Here is a 19,103-nt window from a genome sequence, read left to right as displayed (position 1 = left end):
AATAAACTTATTCACTTGGAAATTTCCATCTTTTGTCAGTTGACGAAGCGGAAAATCTACTCAACTGGTCTTAAATACAAATAGTTTAATTGGATAAACATAACGACTGCAGAAAGTTTCATTAAATTCATCGAGATACCATGTGTGCATATATTGTACAGTATACACAGGATGTACCGCCGTGCATATATTCTACCGTGTGTACATATATTGTACCGTATACACAGGATGTACCGCCGTGCATATATTCTACCGTGTATACATATATTGTACCGTATACACAGGATGTACCGCCGTGCATATATTCTACCGTGTGTACATATATTGTACCGTGTGTACATATATTGTACCGTATACACACGATGTACTGCCGTGCATATATTCTACCGTGTGTACATGTACCGTATACACACGATGTACCGCCGTGCATAATTATTGCTGGTCGTTATACTCAATAAATATATGATTAAATTTGTTCAACGGGATTTCCTGCTGTGGCTTCCTGTTGTCAGTGGTGTAGTACAACGTAGGCTATAGTCGTTCGTATAGGACAAAACTTTGAGGTCAAGTGTACACATTGGCGTGCGTGTAAAAGAGCCCCTGTCAGTTGAAATTTGATATTAGAGCAGGTCCTAGCGCCTCTGTCTGGGAAATATTTCATTAGCCCCATTTCATTTTAGTTTGTTTCCTAACGAAACACTAGAGGTTCACTAGTCCGCGGGTTCACAAGTCCGCCGTTATAAGAAATACTATAAATATGGATAAAAAAAACCCTAATCCGAACCCTAACCCTAACCCTTGAACCCGCGGACTAGTGCACCTTAACCCTAACCCAACCCCTATAATAGATATCGGTGGACTAGTGAACTCGCGGACTAGTGAGCATTCCCTAGTTATAAGAAATACTATAAATATGGATAAAAAAAAACCTAATCCGAACCCTAACCCTAACCCTTGAACCCGCGGACTAGTGCACCTTAACCCTAACCCAACCCCTATAATAGATATCGGTGAACTCGCGGACTAGTGAGCATTCCCTATTGTAACGTCAATTTATACCTACTTGACTTGTACTCAACGTTTTAATCATTTGGTCAACAACAAAACCAGACAAACCCTTTTAAAATTCAGGCTGTAAAGAGTAAATAAAGGTATAATCGACCTTATAGTGCGTTTCTCTTTCTTCACAAATGTTTACATTCATTTTATAAGGGCAACACGTGGCCCGAATTTTAAGGTATCTTGTCATTCAAAAGTTATTTCCAGTCATTAGGTCAAGGTTTTTACACTTTACACCAGTGGCTCTCAACCTTTTTTTGCCAACGGCACACCTTGGAACACATGAAACAATAGCGGCACACCTGGCTAAATATATAGGTAAAAAATTTGAATTTTGCAAAGTAAAAACATAGCAAGTCATAGACTGCATACAACTGTAGACATAGACTAATCATAGACACATCGAATGGCTCAAACTAAATAAAGAAAAACACAGCTATGAACTTATCAGAAGACACCAGTGAATACTCAATTAGGATCATGTGGTTTTTCGCATTTTCTTAGTGTGCCGTTCAAAATTTCGCGGCACATTTAGGAAGATTTTGCGGCACACTGGTTGAGAACCACTGCTTTACATTTAGATATGAAATGGGGTTTAAGATCCTATCTATTTCTGTATCATCCGAACTAATGAAAACTTGTATACACCATGTTGTATGCTTCAGTTCTGCACCAACTGATCCGAAGAAGACTGACATATGTTATGCAAAGTGCTGCCTTGGCTGAGAAAGTTCATCCAGTAGCAGCAGAACAGTAGGCCGTTAAACCATATTTTGTTTCATTTCACTGCTATTCTGGACACGTCTGTTCTGTTACGGACACGTCAAAGTTTACACGGGACCTCGATATACCTTACAAACCAAGGTGTGTGTGGGGGGGGGGAGGGGTAGGTGGCGGTATGGTTAACGTGCGCGTTGGATCATCAGGTCTGCAAATGGTTCAAGTGGTGTGATTTCGATTCCTCGTGACAAGGAGTAGGGTCCCCTGTCCAACCTCTGTCCCACGGCTATAGACCTCTAAAACTGCACCACATATGTTGGTTCTAAAATGATCTAGTTTTTATTGAGCGGTCGTTAAACCCCATTTCTCTCCCTTCCAAAAGACTAGATGCTGTTCGTCCTATTTTCGACTTACAGAAAGGTGGAGACTCGAGTTCATGTAAAATAACTTTTATAAATAATCAGCGTTGTTTATACAGGCCTTCAAGTTCTTTAAAGTTATTATCTTCCGGAAGTACCAACTTTTAAGGAAATGGCTAACCGGTATAAACCGTTTATAGAAGGCTAAATAAAGAAACATTTAAACTTCCTGTTTGAGAGTTACAGTTCCTGGTTATACTTTACACAAAACATGTGAATGAAAGTAATCATAAACTAGTTAGACTAGTAATCCCCCCCACCCCCTCAATGACTTCAATCCATTTTTTGGCCATGATAACATTCCGACGTTCTGAATCTTTATAACCACAAAGAGTCCATTATTTGACAAAAATAATATAGAATGGGTTAGCGGTTTCGATTTCTTGCTAGGTCCGGCCAAAGGACGCTATAGGCAGGGATGTCATGGTAGAGGGCGATTACCATGTCGGTTCTAGCCCTTAATTCAACAAAATAAAAGGGCCAAATAGAGATTGTTATATACAGAGGCCCGCCAGATCGTAGATACTGAGATAAAGGAAGTAATATTCACATATAAAGCTTGTAAACTAGTATAAATGACTTAATTGCTTTACTTCAAGTCGAGCTAGAGAGAGAAATGGGGTTTAACGTAAACTCGACACAAACTAGGTCATTTCTGGACTAACATATAGTTCAATTTTATGTCAATAATTCGCTTGCGCGTAGGGGTCTTTAGTAGTGGGAGGTAACCGGAGGACCCGGAGAAAACCCACAAGGTTGGACAGGCGACCCTACTCCTTGTCACGCACAACCGGGGAATCGAAACCACTCCAGTTGACTAAATGGCCTTATAATACAGCACGCACGTGCTAACCATTCGACCATCCAACCCCCTACTTTAAGTCAAGGCCTTCAAATTATACGGACTATTCCGTGCAACTGAAATGTCAGTTCGAATTCCCAGTGCACCAATCAAATAAAATTTGGCTTCCAATCCACATGAAGGGTGTTGTTCCCTCACAAGTATCTAAAACTGTTGGATTTAAAGGAGGCAACTTGCTAACACAATATCATCCATAATCTTCAACATTGCAAAAACAACTTTTTGTTTATTTTAAATCAACATTAATGCAATTATCTTACCGTGAAAGGCTGGGCTTCTGATATCGAATATTCAAGACGAAAAGAAAATTTAAAAATTGGCACACGAATCGCGCGCCGGAATGCTTTCGAGTGTCATGAGTAATGAAGCGACTCGATGAACGAGGCTAAACATATCCCACAGGAGAATACTATCGGTGTAGACTGGAATAACCAGACACCAAAACTGCCATTCAATTTGGACTCTTCGCCTATTTCGCCCAACATAACTAATTAGAAATTACAGTAAAAATTGAAGACCGGAATACGCCATACAGTGTGCTATGAGAAAAGTTTGCGTAAGTCTTCGTGGCGCAAACCCCGTATTCCAAGACGCCCCGCCCCGCCTTCTAATTTGTTTTTGTGACCAAGCCCCATTTTCCTAGGTGTCCCCTCTCATCGTTGTTTATGGCACAACCCCCTTGCAAACACACTCTCGCATCTGATTTTATGGTACTAACTCTCGCCCGAGTCCTATGCACACACCTTTGTTTTGTTGCATTTATCTCCGTTTATCTACAGTCAAAGAAAGCTACAAATGAATTAAGTGAAGTAAATAAAGGAACGTCTGTATATTAGTCGGTCTGACTGTCAATATAATTATGTAAATCACGATTGGTTAACATTCATTACAACCGACGTTCGTCTTCAAATGAGATTTATCATTGCCAAGTAACAAAAGATATTCAGAGTAAAGACATAGGTTAATACATAACGGTCTGGTTCAATTGTTTGTTAGTACAGAAATGGGTTAATGGACCAATAGTGGTTTAAGTTCCATAGTACCCACGACATATATCTGTGGTGTAAACCCTCATGGTATTCTGGACGTGACAAGGAATGGGGTCGCCTGTCCAACCTCGTGGGTTTTCTCCGGGTCCCCCGGTTTCCTCCCACTGTTAAAGACTCTACGCGCAAGCGAATTAGTGAACCATGTGTTAGTCCCGAAATGACCTAGTTGTCATTAAATCCCATTTCTCTATCTTGGTATTCTTGGTGTAAAGCCTCTTGCTACCCATAAGTAGTATTCTTGGTGTAAAGCCTCTTGCTACCCATAAATAGTATTCTTGGTGTAAAGCCTCTTGCTACGCTCAACTAGTATTCTTGGTGTAAAGCCTCTTGCTACTCATAAACAATATTCTTGGTGTAAAGCCTCTTGGTACCCTCAAACAGTATTCTTGGTGTAAAGTACTCTAGTACCCATAAGTTGCACGTATTCAAAATGTCAACAACGATATTTGATTGTGTTTATTTTCCGGTCAAGCGGACTAATGGAAACTGTTAGGGGAAAGTGTGTTTCTGAGCAGCTGCCGTTCCGCTGTCACAAGGGGGAATTAAGCAGGTTTATGAATCCTTGATCTAGAACTTTTACTTCCAGGTTGATATAGGTGGAATTTATACTCTCAGGTTCAACATATAGTGGGAGTAACACCGCGAGTTTTACAACATCTAACCCTTTCTAGTTTTGTCTCATATTCCTGAAGCAATGGCCCGAAAAATCCCCCTCTGGTCATTGCTGGATTGGCTTCTGATATTTGAGCTTTCGAGCGAGTTTGTCTATTTCTCCGGTTCAATCAAATCTATCCGAAGTCCAGCAACATGACAGCCCTTCGTTTAATCTGGGTCTTCCCTAAAACTTTGGACAGTGATTTAAGGTATTAAAAACGGTGAAAGTATTTCGTCTCCAAACATTATTGTTTACATTGTTTTCGATTTGATGGCCTCGCTTGTCACGCAATTAGTTTTTCTGCAATATTGTTCTATGCACAGGTTAATTGGGCATAATAAAATCATGACGTAACGTTATGTAAACATATTTGGTCCAATTTGGAGCTCTGTTTTAAGTGTAATGCTATTGTAACGCAGTTAGCTATTGGTCATGTTAATCGGACCATTGACCAGTCATAATTTGGAACAGAAATTTGCTTTCGTTAAAGCAGTGTTTAATGGAATTAGGTATAATCAAACGAAACATTGCGAGGAGTATGGTTTTGTCGTTACTTCCAAAACTATTTGATACGTTATCTGCCTTTACACAGACATGTTAATAATAACGTTGTCCAATCTGAAAGCTTATTTAGTTTTAAAAAAAATCACAGATAAAAGCCACCAAAAAGCAAACTTGCCATGCAGCATAATGGAAGAATAGAAGAGTAATGGTTTGTTAAGTGTTTTATAGCATAATCCTAGCGGATAGGTTGAGGTTGAAGTGTAAAAGTTCCGGCAGCCGCCTTGACATTGAATTGAACGAACCTTGACCTTTACAGACAGACATTTGCGTTAGGATGCGCGAGACTTGGTATTCGCGATGATATTTGCTATCGAGGAATCTCAGAGATCAAGAGCTGGGTCCTAGACCAATTGAAATTTGTGACGAAAAATGTATTAGTGAAAGCCTTGATAAGATGTAAGGCGAGATCAAGCCTTCTATCGATAATGAAGGCTCGGATACAAAACAATATTTATATAGGGAGGTAAAATTGATACTCTCATGTTCAAATACAGAACCATTACCAATTTACTGTGAAAATGTCTGGTAGATTCCCTAGCACCTAAATCATTATCTGACAGGTTATTCGAATTAAGCCAGTGCTTGGGTGTCCCAATAAAACTTACCAAGTATAGAAAATGCCATTCAATTAAACATCTTAATTTTCGCGGATGTTGTGATAATTATTCCTCATTACTAATCTGCGCAAGTGACCTTGACACCATGTTCTGTCGGGTATTCACCTCCCAGTTTACCTTACATATTTTGGATTCTGTGACAAATACAACATTGCCACCCGTAGTGAGAAGCAGACATTGTGGGTTTGTTATACCGACTAGATTATAATTAAATTATAATATCGTATCACACTGGGTTTATTTGTGTATTATTTATTACTAAACAGTGGTAAATATTTTCACAAATCATTGGAATGGGTCTCTACAGGCGTTATATATATGTTGGCCTTTCTGAACTGTTTTATGCTGTTGTTCGTGTAAACGAATAGCCATATTAACCAAATTCCTGTTATAAAACACTGAATGAAGATTGAGTCGACCTAACATAAAATCCAATGGAATGATTAAAATACAACTTCACAACCAAGGTGATTGCTTATCGTCGATTATACCCTTGGTTGACATATAGTAGAACCATATGAATAGTACAGGGGAAGAACGATCTACGTCATATTTTTGTCTTTTCGCATAGTCAAAACAGACTTTTGGACGAGAATGCTTGACGCGAAACAGAACGAGTGGGTTTAAAATGATGTTTAATACGAATCATAATTACCAGTACAGCAACTAACTTCCTTTTTATAGCCAAATTAAGGTCAAATAACGGGTACGATGGACGTATTTGTCCAGGAGGCCATTTCAGAAGGGCCTTGGTTCGATGCGACTCCGGTCGTTTTTACCTGAAATTGATTGTTCCACAGAAAGCTTATACAATTTGCTACCAGATGGCGCCATTAACTGGGGTTCATTGAAAAGGTGACTTAGATCGTTCTTCCCGGGGGCTCTTCATATATAAAGAATGTTTCGGTGAATGCGATCTGCATAACATATACCAGGTTAAAGGCATGAATCGTGTAATAGTCAGGTCAGTATATGGCAAATACCCCCTCAACCACCCAAAATTGCTACAAAATGTATCTCAACTCATTCTGGTGGATCAATTTGACTGAAATTTTCAGCAAATTACCTTTACACTATCTAGTTTTTAACTATTATAGCGAGAACTGCCTATCTTTATCTTATCTCCCATAATGTATCTTTAAGACAGGCAATACGTCATGGTCGACATTTGGACCTGGCAGAAGCAGGGAAACTTTACCGTGCTGCTAATGAAACAAAAAGTCCTACACCGCCATAAAGTAATATTACAAATGGACCCAACTGACCAAATCACGCATGAAAAAAGTTAATTTTAGTCTCTCTCCCGGTCCCCTTTTCCATGGAGATCGTTGTTGACTTTTTGGTCTAGAATTGAAGGAAAGGGTTTGAATATCCATTTTCTGCCAGGTTTTGGTGAATATTCATGATTTTGAGGCGGACGGATATAAGAGTTAAGCGGTTGGTTAGGTTGAAACGTAGGGCCGAAAATTGCATGTTTACTGATCTTTACTTTGTATATCTCAAGTTTTCCATGGTAAACCTCATCCGTGCTTTTGAGCAAGAAGTTGCCACAAGTTGCTCCATCTGCGGTAGAAAGCGTGAATTAACATTGGAGTCAGTGGGGCAATCATTGGTAATCTTTGTCGAAATGGTACAATAGTACTAACGACCTAGTTGAATTAAAGGATGCCATGACCTGTTGTTGGACTAACATGATGGGAATTGACATAATTTATAATTCACGTTTAGACTGACAAAGATCTTTGTCGTTTCTTGTACTGTGATAAATTGAATCAATAAAGTTTTTATCTCTCTATATATACTGAGTAATAAATGATTTACTATCATTGTCCAGGCTAACCGTTAGCTTCCACTTCTAAAATCCGAGTTCAAATACTGGGTGGGGCGTGAGGGGGGGGGTCGAACTTCTGAAATGAGAAGGAGTTTAACGTCCACTCGACTCAAACTATGTCAGTTCAGAATATACATAAGCTTCATTTGTTTTTTTAATAATTCGCTTGCGGACAGGGATCTTTAACTGTGGGGGGGGGGGAGTCCGGGGAACCGGAGAAAATCTATGTGGTTGGAAGGAAGGCGACCCTGGGCGTACAAGCTGAGAATCGAAACTACGCCACTCAATGACTGACCTTATTATTCAATGTTCTGGACCCCGCCCGGGTCTTCTTCGTTATTGAGTCAATGTCGCCTTGCCCTCAACAGGTCATTTGTTTTATAACATTCTGATACGAAGTAACATGATCTCCCTCAATGTTTTGATTGCTCAAAATGTAATTTGCATGGGAATCATCATTAACACTAACCCTAACCCACCCTATTATCGTTAACCTTTCTCTTGTGTGGAAAGACGCTTGTGTTCCCTGTTTTAATTGAAAATGGGTCTAAAAAACTTCCTTACAAGGTAATGTACATCACCTTCAAATTAAACGATCACTTAGAGAAATTAGTGGTTGCCATTGGAATTCAAAAAAATATCCTTTTGAGCTAAAAGGACGAAAAAATTGTCCAGTGAACGAGGTTCAAGTTTATCTCAGATCTGTGTCCATTACAGAAAAGGTTGAGGTACATGTAATAGCGGATATTCGCTTGACAAATTAGGTAAAACAACCATTAAGGCCTCTAAAAGGGTCGCACTCTGCGCTCTTCATCTGATCATTTTTTACTTGTAAATAAATCAGCAAGACTTTTATCTTTTAGAGATCGATCTTTTACCGTCCAGGCACCCAAATTATGGAATTCTTTACCTTGTAATATAAGATGCTGCACAAATGTATTCTTTTTTAAGTCACATCTTAAAACGTTTTTGTTTAAGATAGCCTTTTATTCATTTAAAACCCATTAGATTTTATTCTAAGCTACCATGTTATGTTTTACTTCTATAATTTTATTTAGTTTTCCTAGTTTTATTGAACTGTATTCTACAGCGCATCTGAACACGTTTGTGGAAGATAGCGCTCTATAAATGTTAATAATAATAACTGATATTGCACAACATTACTCAACATTTCGTTAGTCTTCATCGTGGATTCGATATTTCGAACGAGGAGAAATTGAGCAACTTGTCAAGAAAAGACTTGTTAATAAATTCTACAACAGAACCTGATCCTACAAATTAGTTTACTACCATCGGTATTCTAGGCGTCTTGATGTTTAAACTAAGCTCCTTTGGAACTCTCTCATTTAGTGTTTTTGCTGCCAATTTGTGGAACTCGCTACCTGAAAATCTTCGATCCAGTCCATCATTAGACTCCTTTTAAATCCAGATTGAAAACATAATTATTTGAGAAATATTTGCAAGAGTGATTGTGTGTGTTGTAGCGCTATGAGCACGACTATATGTGGAATTGGCGCGATGTTATTATTATATACTCAGCAGGTTTGTACATAGTCAGCCTGAAGTACTTTGCAATGTCCTGTTTTAGCTTCTGAGTTTTGTACTTTACAATGTCGTTTACAGTGGTCTAGTTCAACTATGGCAACGACCTAGTTTCGCAAACGGCCCAGCCCACGGTCCATCGGAGATTTGATCCGCCTCTAAGGCTATAGAGATTTGTTTCAGGGGTGTTTTGCGGTTTGTTTTCCAACCAGCTCCTACACTATATAGTTTATATTTCATTTCTAAAATATATAGTTTGCATTTTAGACCAAACAATAACATATAGTTAACAAAAATTTATAGTTTATATTTAAATCCAATTAAAAACTCGTGCAATGCGAAAACAATGTCAGGTCCTTTGAATTGCTATTTTGAATAATGTAACACCATACCACGTGACTCGATGACGGACCTTGTGATCTAAAGCACACGACATCTTTCAGACCTGATGACCATATATAGCAATAATTGATGACCATATATATATAGCAATCTTGTCAACAATTAGTATTAGTTTGGTATTTGTATTATTTTATTGTGTATAGTTCGGTGGCTCAAGGGGGCGTCACTCAAGTGCTATCAATTAATGTTTTACTAATCTATAAGATGATCATCATTTATATCAACATTATCACATTTCCCGCCATATTTAGACATCGGACCAACTCCATACATATCCCCTCCCTCGGCCCCCACGCATTATAAAGACAGTTGTTCATGCGAATTCTATACACTTATTTACAGATGGAGCTTCCATCCCGACCATGGCCGCCTAATTATCTCTGACCGATCCCGTGCATACATTGGTGTGCACATAAAAGATCCCTGACAGTTGGAATTCGATATACGAGTTGGCCGTAGTGGCACTGTCCGGGTAAAATTTCCCTCATAGCACACTGTATCGTGTATGCCCGTCTTCATTAGCCCAGTTCGGAGCAGAACAGTAGGACGTTAAACGACTGATACCACCCAGAATCGAAAACAACCCTAGAAAAACATAATCTCATAAATTCTTCTCCCTTGGGCCACCGGACGAATAACAGGAAATGACTGTACAATCCCTATTCATCTATTTCTAGTATAAACAACACGGATCATTGTTTTTCGGAAACGCGGAGTTATTTTAGAGATAGTAAACACATTTCATTTATAAATGTTTCATATTTCTATGGATTAAAGCTCAAAATAGACTGCAAGTTGTAGATGGTGTCGTGCTGGGAGCTATGTATGCTTACCTACCTACTCATCGAACTACCTCTCATACATGCGGGAGTTTTCACTTAACTTAAGTGTTCATCAACACTTTCCTTAATATGCCAGCCGGGCTGATAAATACGGAATATCAGGGACATTTCACCCGGATAGCAGCGATTCCGCCCACTCTTAGTCGAATTCCAATAATCAACGTTTCTTTTACATACAGACCAACTTGTACGCATATCCTCGGATTATCGTCCCATCCTGCGAGAAGAGTCCTGGGTAGTATAAATCAGTGGCGTCCTCTTCTTCTTACCCATTGACCCAACGTGACGCCCTCTTGTTCTTACCCACCGACCCAACGTGACGCTATCATGTTCTTACCCACAGACCCAACGTGGCGCCATCTTGTTCTTACCTACAGACCAAACGTGACGCCATCTTGTTCTTACCCACCAAACCAACGTGACGCCATCTTGTTCTTACCCACCAACCCAACGTGACGCCATCTTGTTCTTACCCACCAACCCAACGTGACGCCCTCTTGTTCTTACCCACCAACCTAACGTGACGCCTTCTTGTTCTTACCCACCAACCCACCGATCCAACGTGGCGTCATCTTGTCTTTTCTTATGGCGCTCACTATTCCTTACTCACTGTGCTACTACTGATCAATTAGCGTTTTAAGTTTGTAAAATTTGCTCAGATCGTCACCCGTGTTATAATAAGAGAATATTATTTCTACAAATAAACTAAAGGGTAGTATACAATTACACAGATGGCGCCAAGTGTTTCATGAACAATGTCTTTTACACTTGCGCAATATTTACTTCCGGTCGATTGATTGAAGACTAGACATTAATATTTCCCAATAGGCCTACATGTCATACAGCAAGTTGTCGAATTAATGCTTACGGAACGGTTTTAGTAGCGTAACAGTAGGACGGCAATCCCCATTTCATTTCAATTAAAGGACCCCATAGACATACGAGGTAGGGTATTCTGTTAAGTTAACTTTGTCCAGAGTAACACTTCAATTATTATGGATGTATAGCCGATTAGCCTGGCGGTCGGCATACCACATATTCCAGATCTATTGCCAGTACAGTCTGCGTTGACAGAAGTGGGGGAATCTCATTTTATTTCAATCCCTATATAAATGAGAGAAAATCGCGTCTATGTGTTATAGACGTACATGTCTGGTGAACAGATGTCTACTAATAACTATAAAATACATCAATACAGGTAATTCTTATATCAATATAGGGTTTCAAATAGTCTTCAGACTAATTAATCCAATCTACTTATCCAGACTTTAATCCTATCACATCAATTAGAATTATCTCGCGTCTTTCACGTTTTCTGCACGGACATTTTCTTCTAAATATCGGTGTAATAAATCCGAGGGAATTAAAACGTAGATTATTTTTTGATGGTTCTTTGAAATAAAATAAATTAATCCATCATTTTCATCTATTAATGACGGTAATCGTATACTATACACGCCATGCTTTTTGTCCTACAAACCATTTCTCATTGCGGGGTGGGTGGCCGAATGGTTAACGCGTCCACGTTAGATCATATGGTCTGTCATTGAGTCAACTGGCGTGTTTTAAATTCCCTGGTTGTGCGTGACCTGTCCAACCCCGTAAGATTTATTTTTTCGGATCCTCCGGTTTCTTCCCACTGCTAAAGACCCCTACGCTTAAGCGAATTATTAAGATAAAATTGGTCCACATGTAAGTCCAGACATGACCTAGTCTGTGTTGAGTGGACGAAGCGTGGAGTAGGATGAATGGCGTGGTAAGGGACAGCGGGCCGTATAGTCATCTTGGAAGTTAAACCCCATTTCATTTCTAAACCATCGTTAGTGTTCAAACAGTGGTCATTACCTCCAAGTAGTAACGAGTGTCATACACGACACAGGTAGTACTCTCTCTATAGAACACCCCATGCCCCTCATTACCTCCAAGTAGTGGCGAGTGTCATACTCGAGACAGGTCTTACTCTCTCTATAGAACACCAAATGCCTCTCATTACCTCCAAGTAGTGGGGAGTGTCATACACGACACAGGTCGTACTCACTATAGAACACCTCATAGTTCTCATTACCTCCAAGTAGTGGCGAGTGTCATACACGAGACAGGTCTTACTCTCTCTATAGAACACCAAATGCCTCTCATAACCTCCAAGTAGTGGCGAGTGTCATACACGACACAGGTCGTACTCACTACAGAACACCTCATAGCTCTCATAACCTCCAAGTAGTGGCGAGTGTCATACACGACACAGGTCGTACTCACTATAGAACACCTCATGCCTCTCATAACCTCCAAGTAGTGGCGAGTGTCATACACGACACAGGTCGTACTCACTACAGAACACCTCATAGCTCTCATAACCTCCAAGTAGTGGCGAGTGTCATACACGACACAGGTCGTACTCACTATAGAACACCTCATAGCTCTCATTACCTCCAAGTAGTAGCGAGTGTCATACACGACACAGGTCGTACTTTCTATAGTACACCTCATAGCTCTCATTACCTCCAAGTAGTAGCGAGTGTCATACACGACACAAGTCTTACTCTGTCTCTATAGAACACCTAATACCTCTCATTACCTCCAAGTAGTGGCGAGTGCCATACACGACACAGGTCGTACTCACTATAGAACACCTCATAGTTCTCATTACCTCCAAGTAGTAGCGAGTGTCATACACGACACAAGTCTTACTCTGTCTCTATAAAACACCTAATACCTCTCATTACCTCCAAGTAGTGGCGAGTGTCATACACGACGTAGCTACCATTATCCTAAAGTTATTCTTCTTTCTCTAGAACACCCCATACCTCCCACCATCCCCAAGTTATGCTTCTTGCTCGCTATAGAACACCCCATATCGCCAATGATCCATATACATACATGTATTAACCCTGCGGGAGCTGTCACAAATCGCCTATCTAATCAGGTGATATGGGACAGCCGTCTAGTTGTTTGGATGGGATGAAAAACCAAGGTTCAGCGCATACGTTGGCATGCACGTTAAACAACATTTGTCAGTTGGAATTATATATAAGAGTAAGGCCGTAGCGCCACTGTAAGGCAAAACTGCACACTGTATCGCGTATGCCCGTATTTATTAGCCCAGTAGAAGCTGAACAGTAGGACGTTAAACACCATTTCATGTCTTTTCTGTGGATGGGTTAAGGTGGGGTGGGAGTTATGGAACAAGTACCAACAGTTGGATGATTTGAATGGTGTATGCCCGTCTTCATTATTCTAGTCGGTAGAGAAACGCAGGCGTTAAAAGCCATTTCATTTCATTACACTATATTAACACTCCACCCCCGTAATATATTACAAATATTCTGTAATAATTAACAGCATTATAAACTCTATTTCTAAAGCCAATATATTTCAGAAGACGCGATTAATCAATTCTATAGGATCGTTAATCAATTCTATAGAACCGTTAATACCCAATTTATAGACGGACGTTGATTGTTTTAGAAATATCGCTATATAATTAACATGTAAATATGGCTATTTTATACAATAGTTAGTTTGATATTTAACATCAGTTATCTAATGCCTGAAACATAGACTGTAACCTATATATGATTTGTTATCTATGGATTGGAGAGTCGCAGTTGTTCAGTGTGTAAGACGTTGGCTCGCTAACCTGGAAGTCCTGTGTTCGATCCCGATGTTAGGAGACAATTCATGGGGATTTTCCGACGTGGTTACCCCTTGCCAGTGGTGCCGGACGGAGGGCCTGGCATGGGATAACGTATAGTCGTTCGGATGGGACGGAAACCGAGGCCATGTGTACACATTGGCGTGCACGTAAGAGAACCATTGACAATTGGAATTCGATATAAGAGGAAATGAAATGAAATGAAATGGGGTTTAACGTCCTACTGTTTTGCTCCGAACTGGGCTAATGAAGACGGGCATACGCCATACAGTGTGCTATGAGGGAAATTTTGCCCGGACAGCGGCACTACGGCCTACTCTTATATCGAATTCCAACTGTCAAGGGATCTTCGATATAAGAGGAGGCCATAGTACTGCTGTCCTTACACATTGTATGGCGTAGGCCATAGCGGCGCTGCCCCTCATAACACACTGCATGACGTATGTCCGTCTTCATTAGCCCAGTCGGAGAGAGAGAGAAATGGGGTTTAACGTCCACTGGACACAAACTAGGCCACTTCGGGACTAACACATGGTTCAATTTTATTTCAATAATTCGCATGCGCGTAGGGGTCTTTAGCAGTGGGAGGAAACCGGAGGACCCGGAGAAAACCCACGAGATTGGACAGGCGACCCTACTCCTTATCACGTACAACCGGGGAATCGAAACCCCGCCAGCTGACTCAATGACAGACCGTATGATACAGCGGGCGCGTGCTAACCATTCGGCCATCCACCCCCCCCCCCCTCGCCCAGTCAGAGCTGAGAAGTAGGACGTTAAACCCCATTTTGTTTCTCTCGATGAGTTAAGGTGGGTGGAACAAATACCACAATTCTCCCGTAAAAAGGCAACACCTAGTAACTCACGTTTTTCTTATTAAGAGAAAACAAAGGAAAACGTAATGAATGAATATTAAACCCCAGTTTATCCATTGGTTTGACTATTGAGTTATTAGATTTTTCTGTGGCACACTAGGCAAATGAAGGAAGTTGGTAGGTTGTGTCATGGGTGTAACTGCTTACAAAATCAAAAGATTGGAATATCTAGTACAACAACAGGAAGCACATACCCCAGTAACTACAAATTTGGTCCTAACTCAATTTTGATTAAAAACAATTGAGTTACTAGGTTTTGACTTCTGACGCGAGAATGGGTAGAGTGATATAATGGTGGGCGTATCATAGGAAAGGGCTGCGGCCACTGGAACGTTATGTTGGGGTTGTGTAATTTCATTCTTGTTGTGTTATTTAAATAAAATTATTGTAAAGGACCCAAACATTGTCGAGGGTTTCATGCGTTCGTCAGAAAACTCAATAAACATTGCATGAATTTTTGTTTCGATTAAAATACAAAATATATATTTTTTTGTATGGAGTGAAATGCAGACTATATATTTTAGACATTGACTTTATAACTACGACAATAAATATCTTGTTAAAATGTACATAATAAAATAAATGAACTAATTTAGGGTAAGAGAATTGGGGGTCACAGTGGCTAAGTAGGTAAGACGCTGACTCCCTAGCCGGGAGGTCGGATTTTCGAACCCTGCATTGACCGAGAAAATTCATCCAGATTTTCCGACGTGGTTCTCCCCCCCCCCCTTTGTCAGTGATGCAGGATGGGTGGGACGAAATACCGAGGTCCCGTGTACACATTGGCGTGCACGTAAAAGATCGCTTGACAATTGGAATTCGATATTAGAGTAGGCCATAGTGTTGCAGTATGCCCGTCTTCATTAGCCCAGTTCGGAGCAGAACAGTAGGACGTTAAACCCCATTTCATTTCATTTCAATAAGGGAATTTCCCAGCATCGAACCGCGAAATAGTTAGCAATATATAAATATTTTCCGGTTAGACAAAAAACGTGAACAGCTAAAACAGCTAAAACACAACATTAGTAACCACTTCCAGGATGACCACTTAGCACAAGAATCGAGTTCCTTCAAATTCGTCATTCTGTTGCTGCGCAGTATCCATCTATTAAGATATTTGGTTTATAAAATCGGTCTGTGGACGGCATAATATCCTGGCTATCATTTCCTGTCGACATTTCTTGAGACGAAAGATATAAACGATTGGATTGATGAGACTATTCATCATGTAGAACGTCAGCATGATGGTGAACATAGTTTGATTGGTTGCAACAAAGGCGGGTACATCGGACACGTACAATCCAGAATAGATTAAGTACACTCCCATTGGACAATAGGAGACACCAAATATACCAACGATTATTCCAACAGTTACTGTCGTACGTAAATCTGCTTTGTTCTGGTACGCGGTCCTTCTGTCAATAACGGGATTATGTCCAACCATCGTTGCTGCAATTTGCCGGATGTGTCGTCTGGTAACCTTCGCAATGTAGATATACATGACAACAATGACGAAAAATACAATGCAGATGAGAAAGCCGCCCACGATGTAGCCAGTGGGATTTCCCACAACAACGAACTGACACACAGGTCCTTCAAATCCAACGGTGAAGAAGGAGACTGTTAAAATAATTGCAATCAACCAAATAAAAGCTACAGCTATGGCCATCTTCTTCCAGGTAATCTGGCTGGCGATGTTCATTGGTAGAGAAATGCTGAGCATTCGTTCAGTGGTAATCAAAAGATTGGAGAAAATCGTTGCGTAGTTGAAAATAATTCCGGTGTAAAGACGAGCTTTACACAGGAAGTGCTGGCTATTGTATTTAATGGGTAGAAGACGAACGGACAAAATCTGGAATCCAAGAAGAGTATCCGTCAACAGAAGAGAAGAGAAAAGAACTTTTTGTCGAGGTGGAAAAGTTCTGCTCTGTAAAATAGACGCCAAGGATAGGGCGTTCAGTGAAAACATCAAGATACCTAAAATACCATTGGTGATGTACTGGGTTGTAGGATCCGGTTCTGCTGTATAATTCATTGACATGTCTTCTGTTGACAAGTTCACTCAATAAAAAATCCTTGTAAAACTTTCTTTCTAACATTTGACACTGGAGCCCAGAGCTTTTCCTCAATTAGCTCTTTTCCTGTATTCCTCTATTACTTCAATGTTTCCTAAGATTAATTTGAGATCCGCCTGATGGTCCATGAGGTACATAAATAAATTCACTCAACATCGGTATCCAAGAAATATTATTTACAACCAATGGAAACGGTTAATTTCTCCACGTGACCATATTAATTAAAGGTGATATCCGTTACGCGTTTCGTGGAAGAAAAACATCTGTTGTATCTCCAATTAAGTGCCGTTTTGGCGGATTACAGATCTTTATTAAAAACAGGTACAACAAAAGATTGTTGTCACACCAGATTTGGGGGATTGTTTTCCGAAGGTTAATGCTGATACCCGTTGTTAATTAAAGATAAATCACATTTTGGTCAATCGACACATTTAGGGATATAAGGTCTAGAATTTCCCATAGCCCCCCCCCCTCACACCCACACACACACACGCACACACACTCCTTATCACACTCATGTGTTAATATACAATTATTCGCGCACATAATGTACGTGGGTCACATGTTTAGAAAATACGGTGCACGCGTAATGTACGTGGTTCACGTGTTTAGAAATTACGTGTTCACACATACAGTGAACAGGGTTGGATCGCCGAATGGTTAGTGTGTGCGCGTTGTATCATAAGGTCTGTCCAACCTGTCCAACCTCGTGAGTTTTCTCCGGGTCCTCCGGTTTCCTCCCACTTCTAAAGACCCTTACGCGCAAGCGAATCATTGAAATAAAATTGAACCATATGTTAGTCCCGAAATGACCAATATGTGTCGAGTGGACGTTAAACCCCATTTCTCTCTCACACACAAGTAGAATGTTGTGTAGATAAACTTGGTGGATTTACAAATAAGAGGGGGAAAAGTCAAGAAAATATTACAATCCCTAACAAACATACTATAGACTATAGCACGACGTTTCGACAAGACAATATGGTTTACTTGATGGCGCGTGAGAGAGAGAGAGAGAGAGAGAGAGAGAGAGGGAGGGAGGGAGAGAGAAAAATGGGGATTAATGTCCACTCGACACAAACTAGGTCATTTCGGGACTAACATATGGTTTTGGTTTTAAATTTTATTTCAATAATTCACTTGCGCGTAGGCGTCTTTTGCAGTAGTAGGAAACCGGAGGACCCGGAGAAAACCCACGAGGTTGGACAAGCGACCCTGCTCCTTGTCACATACAACCGGGGATTCGAAACCACGCCAGTTGACTCAATGACAGGTCTTATGATACAGCGCGAACGTGCTAACCATTCAGCCACCCAACCCCGCTTGATGGCGTGTACGTACTCTACACAGAAACGCGTTGGTTAGAGATTCGAGCGGCGCTGTGAAGAATTATTAGATTTAAAAAGATTACAGTCCGTCACTGTTTGAAGGATGGTATCATGACCATCACTACATATAACTAAACAGAGCAGTATTTTGAACTTGGATTTCAGAAGCTCAAGCTACCGTGTAGACGATAACCTCGGGGACAGCGATAGTAAATCATTGATTACTCTATTATATAGATAGGAACTTTATTTGATGCAATATATCACAGACCAAGAAGTTAATCAAAGTTTTTTCTCGGTCTAAACGTGAAATTAAATTATGTCCATTCCCATCATGTCAGTCGAACAATAGAACATGGCCATCTTAAGAGAGTATGGTGCTGTCTCAACAGGCGCTTCAGGGTTTGAACCCGATGTTGGTCAGTATGGTTTCCTTAGTGACGTAAGAAACGAGGCACCGTTTATACCATTGACAGCACGATCAAGATCGAACCCTTGTCAGTCGGAAATCGAGGTAAAAGTAGACCATAACGGAGCTAAACCGACCATTTTAAACGCAATATGAACATTTAAACAAAGTTTGTTACCATGTAAATAAATGCATTAACACA

General features: G+C 40.3%; 1 protein-coding gene across 2 annotated transcripts in view; it reads right to left on the bottom strand.

Moving 5' to 3' along the window:
* Window positions 1-19,103, bottom strand: part of LOC126818814 (growth hormone secretagogue receptor type 1) — a 134,099-nt gene that overhangs the window by 73,511 nt on the left and 41,485 nt on the right. The gene's annotated exons all lie outside the window — the stretch shown is intronic.

Source organism: Patella vulgata, chromosome 4 (assembly GCF_932274485.2).
Source record: "Patella vulgata chromosome 4, xgPatVulg1.2, whole genome shotgun sequence".
Lineage (NCBI taxonomy): Eukaryota > Metazoa > Mollusca > Gastropoda > Patellidae > Patella > Patella vulgata.
This window is presented reverse-complemented; position numbering and strand designations above follow the sequence as displayed.